Source organism: Cetorhinus maximus, unplaced genomic scaffold (genome assembly GCF_964194155.1).
Source record: "Cetorhinus maximus unplaced genomic scaffold, sCetMax3.hap1.1 HAP1_SCAFFOLD_316, whole genome shotgun sequence".
Classification (NCBI taxonomy): domain Eukaryota; kingdom Metazoa; phylum Chordata; class Chondrichthyes; order Lamniformes; family Cetorhinidae; genus Cetorhinus; species Cetorhinus maximus.
Window position 1 is genome coordinate 122,714 of NW_027596266.1, and position 10,906 is coordinate 133,619.

Genomic DNA, 10,906 nt, shown 5'->3' on the forward strand with positions numbered 1-10,906 from the left:
CTGCACCGATGTCTTTCCATGTAATTGAATCCCTTCCCACAGTCCCCACATTTCCACAGTTTCTCCCTGTTGGGACTACATTTATGTCCTGCCAGATTAGATGATTGGCTGAAGCCTTGTCCACACACACAACACGTGTATGGTTTCTCCCCACTGTGAACGGTGCTCTTTCCTTCCAGGTTCAAAATCCGATGATATTCAGGCTACGATAAACTGTGCAACTCCATCAGATCCTGATGTGATGTTTGGTTTCAGTTTCCTGACTGCAAATCCTCTCCTTCTAATAACCTGTGGAATTGATTTAAAACAGAACAAAGGGAGTGAGAGAGAACCCACAAAAACACAAAGGCAGGTTGTGAAACAGCTGAATGGATCTGGGAATTTGTGGGGCCGGCACGAGGAAAAAGTGACCACGAAAGATGCTGGATTGTCACAAAAACTCAACTGGTTCACTAAGGTCCACCAGAGAAAGGACCTTCTACACAGTCTGTGCCCATAAATTCCAAAATTGTGCCTGAACACCAAGGTCTAGGTCATAGGAACAGGAATCCTAACACTGACTCCTGGGGAAATCCACTTTCAACCTTCCTCCATTCTGAAAAATCATTACTCTCTGTTTCCTGTCACTCAGTTAATTTTGTACCCATGTTGCTGCTGCCCATTTTGTTCTATGAGCTATAACTTTGCTCACAAGTCTGTTATGTGGCACTTTACCTAATGCCATTTGGAAGACCATGTACACCACATTAACAGCATTACCCTCATCAACCACACTGTTAACTCTTGAAAAACCTTAAGCAAGTTAGTTTAACATGATTTTCCCTTAACAAACTTGTGCTGGCTTTCCTGAATTAGCCCACATTTGATTAAGTGACTATTAATTTTGTCCAGAAATATCACTCCCAAGGCTAAACTGACTGGTCTGGTAGTTGCTGGGCTGATCATTACACCTTTTTGAACAAAGGTGTGTGATTTGCCATTCTCCTGTCCTCCGTCACCACTCATGGGTCTGAAGAAGATTGGAATAATATGGTCAGTGCCTCCACAATTTCCACTCTGAATTCCGTCAGTATCCTTGGATACATCTCATCCAATCCTGGTACCTTGTCAACTTTATCAGACAGCCTATATAATACCTTCTCCTTATCAATATTAAACACCACAAGTGTTTGAACTACCTCCTCTTTAACCATGACCTGTGCAGCATCATCTTCTTTGGTCAAGACAGATGCCAAATATTCATTTATACCTCAGCCATACCCCCTGTCCCAATGGATAAATCGCCTTTTTTAAATCCCTAATCAGCCCCTTTCTCCTTTTACCACCCTGTTACTAGGTATAAGCCAGAGAAAGCGTTTTGATTTCCTTCCATGTTAGCTGCCAGTCTCTTCTCATACTCTCTCTTTGCTTCTCTCACTTTCTTTTTCCAATTTCTCTCTGAATATTCTTTCTTTATCCTGTCTCTCGGTTGTATTAGCCACCAGATATCTCTGTTAGCAGACTTATTCATCTTCATCTTAATTTCTTCTCTTATTTAGTGAGCTGTGGATATGTTAGCTACACCTTCTTCATTTGTAAGAATATGTCATTACTATGTCTGATCTATTTCCTCTTTAAGGCAGCCCATTCCTCAATTACAGTTTCTCCTGCCAACCTTTGATTCCACTTTACTGGGTTAGATCCATTCTCCCCCTATTGAAGTTGGCTTTCCCCATTTAATTATTCTTTCTCCTGCAAGTAACCTTTGCCCACAGACAGACAGGCCAACTGTTTACCTTCCAGATTTAAAGGCCGATGATATTCAGGTCCTCATGAATCGAGTGACTCTGCCAGATCTGAATTGATGTTTGATTTGAGTTTCCCATCTATCAACCCTTAACTTCTAAGATCCAGTATCAGAAAATTTCAAAAACACTAACCGTCAGAACAAGATAGAAATTAAGAGAGAAACATTTCTCTGGGTTGGAGTTTGCTGTGTGTAAATCCTCCCCTTCTAACCCCCTGTAAAAGGAGTTTCCAAACACTGGGTGTAAACTGGGCTCCGGGAGTTTGTAATCCGGGTTTGGAGTCCTACACCGGGTGTTTGTGAACCCTCCCAGTCCACCCTCCGGCTCCATTCCTCTCCTGCACTCGGCCCTTTCTCACCCGCTGGACTTTCAATTCCACCGCTTTCGTCCCGGTCCTCCGCACTCATTGCGCATGCTCCACTCCCAACAGGCTCCGTCCCTCATTCATTCCGATTGGCTGGAGGACCAACTGCTCCCGCTCCGTCCTCCAGCTCCGCCCCTTTTTTCTATTGGTCCGGAGCTGCCGCCAATCATTTGGAGCCGGAGCATGCGCAATCCGTGGAGGCAGACGGGAAGAGAGCTCGAACGAGCGGATTTAAAATCCGGGTTTGACAAAGACCGAATGCGGATCCAGGGCCGAAAATAAACCTGTGAACAGAGATAGGGCTGGCGGGTGAGTTTGGAAACTTCATAAACTTACGGTACCGGCCCCAAACCCTCAATAAAAAGCCACCGGTCTCGGGTTTGCTCGGCGCTGCGGGAGGAACGCCCGAGTTAACGGCCGCCATCTTTATAGGGTAATGTCGGGACGGGCGCATGCGCTGCCGCCATCTTTATAGGGGCAAAGTCGGGACAGGCGCATGCGCGGCCGCCATCCTCACGGGGACAATGAACAACAGCCCGAGGGAGACATTCATAAAATGTGTGTTCACCAGGAGTTTTAGATCAGCAGCAATAGAATTATAAACCCACAGTCACTCAGCAGTACAGAATTTAAACATTGCTGAAAAAGGGAGACATATTGCTGATATTTCATGTTGCACTCCTCCGGACAGATGCAAAAGAACCAAATTTCTCAGCGAACAACAATTTATGCTGCACAAGGAAAGGGTGTTGACTGGTTGGCCAGTCAGCTCTGATTGGTCAAGGCATTACCATGGAGAATGCACCAAAGAGCTATCATCCTCCATGCTTTTGTTTAATTCAACAAACGGCCCCATCCCTGGACATGCACCTTCTGTCTGCAGTGGACAGTTCCCTGTGTATGAATATCTGTAGCTTCTAGCAAGCAAAAGTGAACCACATTTTGAGCCCGACTGACAATCTTTGAAATTCAGTGTCCTTGCGTCTGTCCTGATGAGCACAAGATAAAAGTTTTGACAGAATGTCTTTTTTTTAAGCAATACTCAAGTGTCTTAAAAGGGGGAAATGTGGCAGACAGAGGGAGAGGTGTACATAAGAACTAGGAGCAGAAGTAGGCAATTCAGCCCCTCGAGCCTGCCCTGCCATTCAATACAATCATGGCTGATCTCATTTCGGCCTCAAATCCAATTTCCCACCCTCTCCCCATAACCTTTCAATCCATTACTAATTAAAAATCTGTCTATCTCCTCAAATTTATTCAGCATCCCGACATCTACTGCACTGTTTAGGGAGAGAATTTCAGAGTTTGTGAACGAGGGAACTTCAGGCATGGTCATTAATGCTGGAGCGATTAAAATAGGGAATGTTCAAGGCCAGAATTCGAGCAGTGCAGATATCTCAGAGGGTTGTGGGGCTGGAGGAGATTACAGAGAAAGGGAGGGGTATGGCCATGGAGGGATTTGAAAACAAGGATGAGAATTTTAAAATCAAGTTGTTGCTTGACTGGGAGCCAAAGCAGGTCAGGAAGCAGAGGGGTGATAGTGAAACAGGACTTGCTACGAGTGAAGACATGGACAGCAGATCTTTGGATGGCTTCATGTTTACGGAGCGTAGAATGTGGGAGACCAGCCAGGAATGTGTTGGGATAGTCGTTCAGGTCTGGAGGTAACAATGGCAGGGGTGAGGGTTTCAGCAGCAGAAGCATTGAGACACAGTGAGGTCGAGTGGAAACAGGCCGTCTTAGTGATGGCACAGATATGAGGTCAGAAGCTCATCTCGAGATCAAATGTAACACCGAGGTTGTGAACAGACTGGCTTAATCTCAGACTGTTCCCAGGGAGAGAGATGGAGTTTGTACCTGGGAAATGGAGATTGAAGCAGGGATTTAAAACAGTGTCTTCAGTCTTCTCAGTATTTAACTGGAGTTAATTAGTCATCAGGAAGAGAAGCAGTAACCAGAATGGGCCATGAGACTGTTCCCATGGTTTAACTTAGTTAGAGAGGGAGAGAAGGAAGGAAGGAAACCCTGGGAGGTTTGGAGAAACCACCTTCACAGTCACTCATTAAATCTCCACACAGTAAGGTTTGGACACAAGGTTAACATCTGCTATTCTGTGTGGTCGGTCAGGGGGTTTCAGATTAATGTTTTGTCACGAGTACTGAAGTGAATCATCAAACATTTTGTTATCTTCAGTTGGACAAATTTGTTAAAAAGATACAGGAAGAATTATCCAAAACTCTGTTTGGCTTCAGCACAGGGAGGAGGGAGAATGTGTGGGACAGGGATTTGCAGCCTTGGGAGAAGAAGACAGGAAATAATGTTCCATAGAAATGAGAATTGTCTGCTCTGAATTTCTATCCTGTTCTTACAGTGATGACTTTTGTAAACTCCTTTTACAGGGTATCAGAAGGGGAGGATTTACAGAGGGGGAACTCAAACCAAACAGCACATCAAGATCTGACAGAGTCACTCGATTCATCAGGACCTGAATATCATCAGTCTTTGAATGTGGAAGGAGAAATGTTTGTCTATTCTGTCTGTGGGAAAAGATTTCAAACATCAGTGTGTCTGGAAAAGCACTGAGACACACACACACCCGAGTGAGAGTGTTCCAGTGAACTGACAGTGGAAAGAGCTTTAACCAGTTACACAGCCTGAAATAGCATCACACCATTCACAGTGGGGGTGACTGTACACATGTTCTCTGTTTGGACAAGGATTCAATTGATCATCAAACCTGAAGAGACACATGGACACCCGTACCATGGAGAAACCGTGGAAATGTGAGGACTGTGGGAAAGGATTCAATTACCCATCCCAGCTGGAAATCCATCGACGCAGTCACACCGGGTAGAGGCCGTTCACCTGCTCCGAGTGTGGGAAGGGATTCACTCTGTCAGCCAACCTGCGAACACACCAGCGAATTCACACTGAGGAGAGACCATTCACTTGCTCTGAATGTGGGAAGGGATTCACTCAGTCATCTGAGCTGCTGAGATACCAGCGAGTTCACAATGGGAAGAAGCTATTCACCTGCTCTGAGTGTGGGAAGGGATTCACTTACTCAACCAACCTGCGAGCACACCAGCGAATTCACAATGGGGAGAGACCGTTCGTCTGCTCTGAGTGTTGGAAGGCATTCACTCAGTCATCTGACCTGCTTAGACACCGGTGGGTTCACAGTGGGGAGAGGCCGTTAACCTGCTCTGAGCGTGGGAAGAGATTCACTCAGTCATCTGACCTGCTGATACACCAGCAAGTTCACAGTGGGGAGAGACCGTTCACCTGCTCCGAGTGTGGGAAGGGTTTCACTCAGTCATACCACCTGCAGAGGGACCAGCGAATTCATGCTGGAGATACACCGTTCACTTGCTCCGAGTGTGGGAACGGATTCACTCAGCCATCCCACATGCGAACACACCAGCGGTTTCACAATGGGAAGAGACCATTCACCTGCTACGAGTGTGGGAAGGGATTCATTCAGTCATCCCACCTGCGAATACACCAGCGGTTTCACACTGGAGAGAGACCATTCACCTGTACCGAGTGTGGGAAGGGATTCACTCAGCCATCTGGCCTGCTGAGACACCAACGATTTCATACTGGGGAAAGACCATTCACCTGCTTCATGTGTGGGAAGGGATTCACTCAGTCATCCCACTTGTGAATACACCAGTGAATTCACACTGGAGAGAGACCATAAGAACATATGGAATAGGAACGGGAGCAGACCATTTGGCCTCTCAAGTTTGCTGTGTCATTCAATAAGATCATGGCTGATCTTCTTGTGTTTGAATTTCCACATTACCATCTAACCTCGATAACCTTTGATTCCCTTGCCTAACAAGAATCTATCTACCTCTGTCTTAAACATATTCAATGATCGCGCCTCCACCGCCATCTGAGGCAGAGAGTTTCCATTCGCACATCCCTCTGAGAAAAAAAAATTATCCTCATCTCTGTCCTAAAAGGGCGACCCCCTAATTTTGAAACGGTGCCCCCTAGTTCTAGACTCACCCACAAGAGGAAATATCCTTTCAACGTCCACCTTGTCAAGGCCATTCAGGATCTTGTATACTTCAATCAAATCACCCCTCACTCTTCTAAACTCCAGTCTGTCCAACCTTTCCTCATAAGACAGCCCGCTCATTCCAGATATCAATCTAGTGAACATCCTTTGAACCGCCTCCAATGCATTTATATCCTTCCTTAAATAAGGAGACCAAAACTGCACGCAGTATTCAAGGTGCAGTCCTGTATAACTGAAGCATAACATCCTTACTTTTATGTTCAACCCCTCTCCTAACAAAGGATAGCATTCCATTAGCCTTATTAATTACTTGCTGTACCTGCATACAAACTTTTTGTGACTCATTTACTAGAACACCTAGCTCCCTCTGCACTACAGAATTATGCAGCCATTCTCCATTTAAGCAATACTCTGCTTTTTTGTTCTTACTGCCAAAGTGACCAACTTCACATTTTCCCACATTTCACTCCATTTGCCAGATCTTTGGCCACTCATTCAACCTATCTACATCCATCTGCAACCTCCTCATGTCCTCTTCGCAACATACTTTCCTTGCTATCTTTGTGCCATCTGCCAATTTAGCGACCATGTCTTCACTCCCCTCAAATAAAACATTGATGTAAATCACAAAAAGCTGAGGCCCCAATACAGACCCCTGTGGGTCTCCATTCGTCACATCCTGCCAATCAGAAAAAGACCCATTTACACATACTCCCTGCTTTCTGCCAGCCAGCCAATCTCCTATCCATGCTAATAAGTTACCCCCTACACCATGCGCTTTTATTTTCTGTAATAATCTTTGATGTGGCACCTTATCAAATGCCTTCTGGAAATCCAAGTCCAGTATGTCTACAGGCTCCCCTTTATCCATTGCGCATGTTACTCCTTCAAAATAACTCCAATCAATTGGTTAAACAGGATTTTCCTTTCACAAAACCATGCTGACTCTTCCCAATTGCCTTGAGCTCTTCTAAGTGCCCAGCTATAACCTCCTTAATGATTGATTCTGATAACTTCCCCACGACAGACGTCAAGCTAACTGGCCTATAGTTTCCTGTTTTCTGCCTCCCTCCCTTCTTGAATAGAGGGGTTATATTTGCTGCTTTCCAATCTGACGGAACCTTTCCAGAATCGAGCGAATTTTGGAAAATTAACACCAGCGCACCGACTACCGCATTAGCCGCCTCTTTTAAGACCCTAGGATGTAGTTCATTGGATCCCAGAGACTTGACATCGGCAGCTCCTTCAATTTGCTCAATACCATTTCCCCAGTGATTTCAATTTCACCAAGTTCCTTTCTCCTGTCACCTTCTGATTTGCAGCTATTACTGGAATGTTTTTTGTATCCTCTATATTGCACACAGAAGCAAAATATTATTAATTTCTTCTACCATTTCCTTATCTACTATTAACTTCCCACTGTCACCCTCTAGAGGACCAACACTCACTTTGCTCACTCTTTTCCTTTTTAAGCACCTGTAGAAACACTTGCTCTCCATTTTTACATTTCTAGCAAACTTCCTCTCACACTCTAATTTCTTTCTCCTGATTAACCTTTTAGCCATTTTTGACTGTTCTTTATATTCTGTCTAATCATCTGTCCTGCTGCTCATCTTTGTGGATTTGTATGCTTTTTCCTTAAGCTGATGCTTTCTTTAACTTCTTTAGTTAACCACAGATGGTGGGTCCTCCCCTTATGATTTTTCTTTATGGTTGGGATGTACTCATTCTGAATACTTTGAAATATTCCCTTAAATGTCTGCCACTGCTTCTCTATTCATCTATCCTCTAGCCTAGTTTCCCAGTTCACTTCAGCTAGCTCAGCTTTCATCCCCACATAGTTGCCCTTATTTAAGTTTAAGATATTAGTCTTTGACCCACTCTTCTCCCTTTCAAACTGGATGTAAAATTCAACCATATTGTGCTCGCTGCTACCTAGTAGTGCCCTTACTCTGAGGTCATTAATTAATCCTGTTACATTACACAATACCACGTCAAATATAACCTGCTCTCTGATTGGCTCCTGAACATGCTGTTCTAAGAAACTATCTCAAAAGCATTCCAAGAACTCCTCATCCAGGCTATTACTGCCAATCTGATTTTTCCAGTTAACGTGTAGATTAAAATCACCCATGATTATTGCCGTCCCTTTATCACAAGCACACAATATTTTCTCTTGAATACTTTGTCCTACACTATGGCTGCTGTTAGGGGCCCATCAACCACTCCCACTAATGACTATTTTTCCCCTACTATTCCTCATCTGCACCCAAACCGACTCTACATCCTGATCTCCTGATCCAAGGTCATCTCTAACTATTGCACCAATGCCCTCTTTGATTAACAATGCAACCCCGCCACCTTTACCTAGCTTCCTATTCTCCTTGAATGTCATGTACCCCTCAATATTAAGGACCCAATCTTAGTTGTCCTGCAGCCACGTCTCCATAATTACTAACAGCTCATATTTATTTACTTCTGTGTGAGTCGTCAATTCATTTACTTTGTTTTGAATGCTATGTGCATTCAGATAGAGAGCCTTCAGTCTTGTCTTTTTGTTACCGTTGTAACATTTAGTCTTGACTGTTGATTTATTCTCAGGTTTCTTTCTCTCAGTCCTTTCCTGCCATTCTCTGACCTTGTTTCTCATATTACTATTTTGCTCTCCTTTCTTGACTCTACACCTTGAATTGATACCTCTACCCAAGCTTGATCCCTCACTGCTCTTGTTTAGTTTAAAGCCCTCTCTACTTCCCTAGCTATGCGATTTGTGAGGACACTCATCCCAGCACGGTTCAGGTGTAAACCGTCCCAACGGTACAGCCCCCACTGTCCCCAGCTCTGATACCAGTGCCCCACAAACCGGAACCCACTTCTCCCACACCAATCTTTGAGCCACACATTGGTCTCTCCAGTCTTATTTGCCCGATGCCAATTTGCACGTGGCTCAGGTAATAATCCAGAGATTATTACCTTTGAGTTTCAGCTACATAATTTGCTACCTAGCTCCTTACACTGACTTTACAGAACCTCTTTCCTAGTTCTACCCATGTCATTGGTACGTATATGGACCACGACAACTTGATTCTCCCCCTCCCATTGCAAGTCCCTCTCCAGCCCTGAGCAGATGTCCGGAACCCTGGCACTGGGCAGGCAACACAGCCGTCTGGACTCTCACTTTTTGCTGCAGAAAACAGTGTCAATGCTCTCACTATACTATCCCTTACTACCACTACATTCCGTTTTGCTCCCACTGCGTGAATGGCTTCCTGTACCACAGTGTCATGGCCAGCCAGCTCATCCACCTTGCACATTTCACTTTCATCCACACAGGTTGTGAGCATCTCAAACCTGTTTGACACTTGCAAAGCCTGAGACTCCTCCACTACTGCCTGCTCAGTCCCATTACCTGCCTCACTGACAGTCACATCCTCCTGTCCCTCACTGCTGATCAAACAGATGACCCTCTTCTAAGAGGTGTGACTGTCTTCCGGAACAAAGTATCCAGGTATTTCTCCCCGTCCATTATGTTGTTGCGTGTCTGCATTTCGGTTTCCAGATCAATAATCCTGATCCGGAATTCCTCAAGCTGCTTACACTTCCTGCAGACGTGTTTGTTATGGATCGCCTTGGCATCCAAAAGCTCCCACATCTCACAGCTGCAACATAACCCCTGTCCCACCATTCTAACTTATGTTATTTAGTTAATTTACTTTAATTACTTTCTTCCTATGTATGCTACAATTTACTGTGTTTACTGAATGCTAGTATCACTGACAACTAAAGATTATATGCTTCTTAACTACAAGGGATGTGTATTAGATGTTTATTTAAGTAACTCTATTTTATTGCTTGTTTAAAATCTTTGTTGTTTTATTTGAATTTTAAAGTTTTCAAATTTTGGTTTATTAGTGTAAAGTTATTTTTATTTATAGATCTACCTGAACTTGCCTGTCCTAAGCTGGTTTCTCACACACTGTCCCTTAGACTGAGCACTTACCGACCAATCAACGTACCTGCTTCCTGTGACATCACAGTTGCCTCTTTCCCCCCCTCTCCTGCTGCCTCACAGCAGCTGCAACAGTGAAACAGCCCGTTCCTCACTCAAATCCCCCGTCTGTATTTATAGGCGTTCCTCACTCAAATCCCCCGTCTGTGTTTATAGACGTTCCTCACTCAAACCCCCTGTCTGTATTTATAGACGTCCCTCACTCAAATCCCCCGTCTGTGTTTATAGACGTTCCTCACTCAAATCCCGGCTCTATATTTATAGACGCTCCTCACTCAAATCCCCCATCTGTATTTATAGGCGTTCCTCACTCAAATCCCCCATCTGTGTTTATAGACGTTCCTCACTCAAACCCCCCTTCTGTATTTATAGACGCTCCTCACTCAAATCCCCCGTCTATGTTTACAGACGTTCCTCACTCAAATCCTCGGTCTGTATTTATAGACGCTCCTCACTCAAATCCCCGCTCTGTATTTATAGACGCTCCTCACTCAAATCCCCGGTCTGTATTTATAGACACTCCTCACTCAAATCCTCACTCTGTATTTATAGACGTTCCTCACTCAAATCCCCGGTCTGTATTTATAGACACTCATCACTCAAATCCCCGGTCTGTATTTATAGATGCTCCTCACTCAAATTCTCGGTCTGTATTTATAGACACTCCTCACTCAAATCCTCACTCTGTATTTATAGAGGCTCCTCACTCAAATCCT

General features: G+C 44.5%; 1 pseudogene; it reads left to right on the forward strand.

Annotated features, from left to right (window-relative positions):
• Nucleotides 1-8,818, forward strand: part of LOC144673224 (uncharacterized) — a 39,176-nt pseudogene extending 30,358 nt beyond the window's left edge.
• The last annotated feature ends 2,088 nt before the right edge of the window (nt 8,819-10,906 follow it).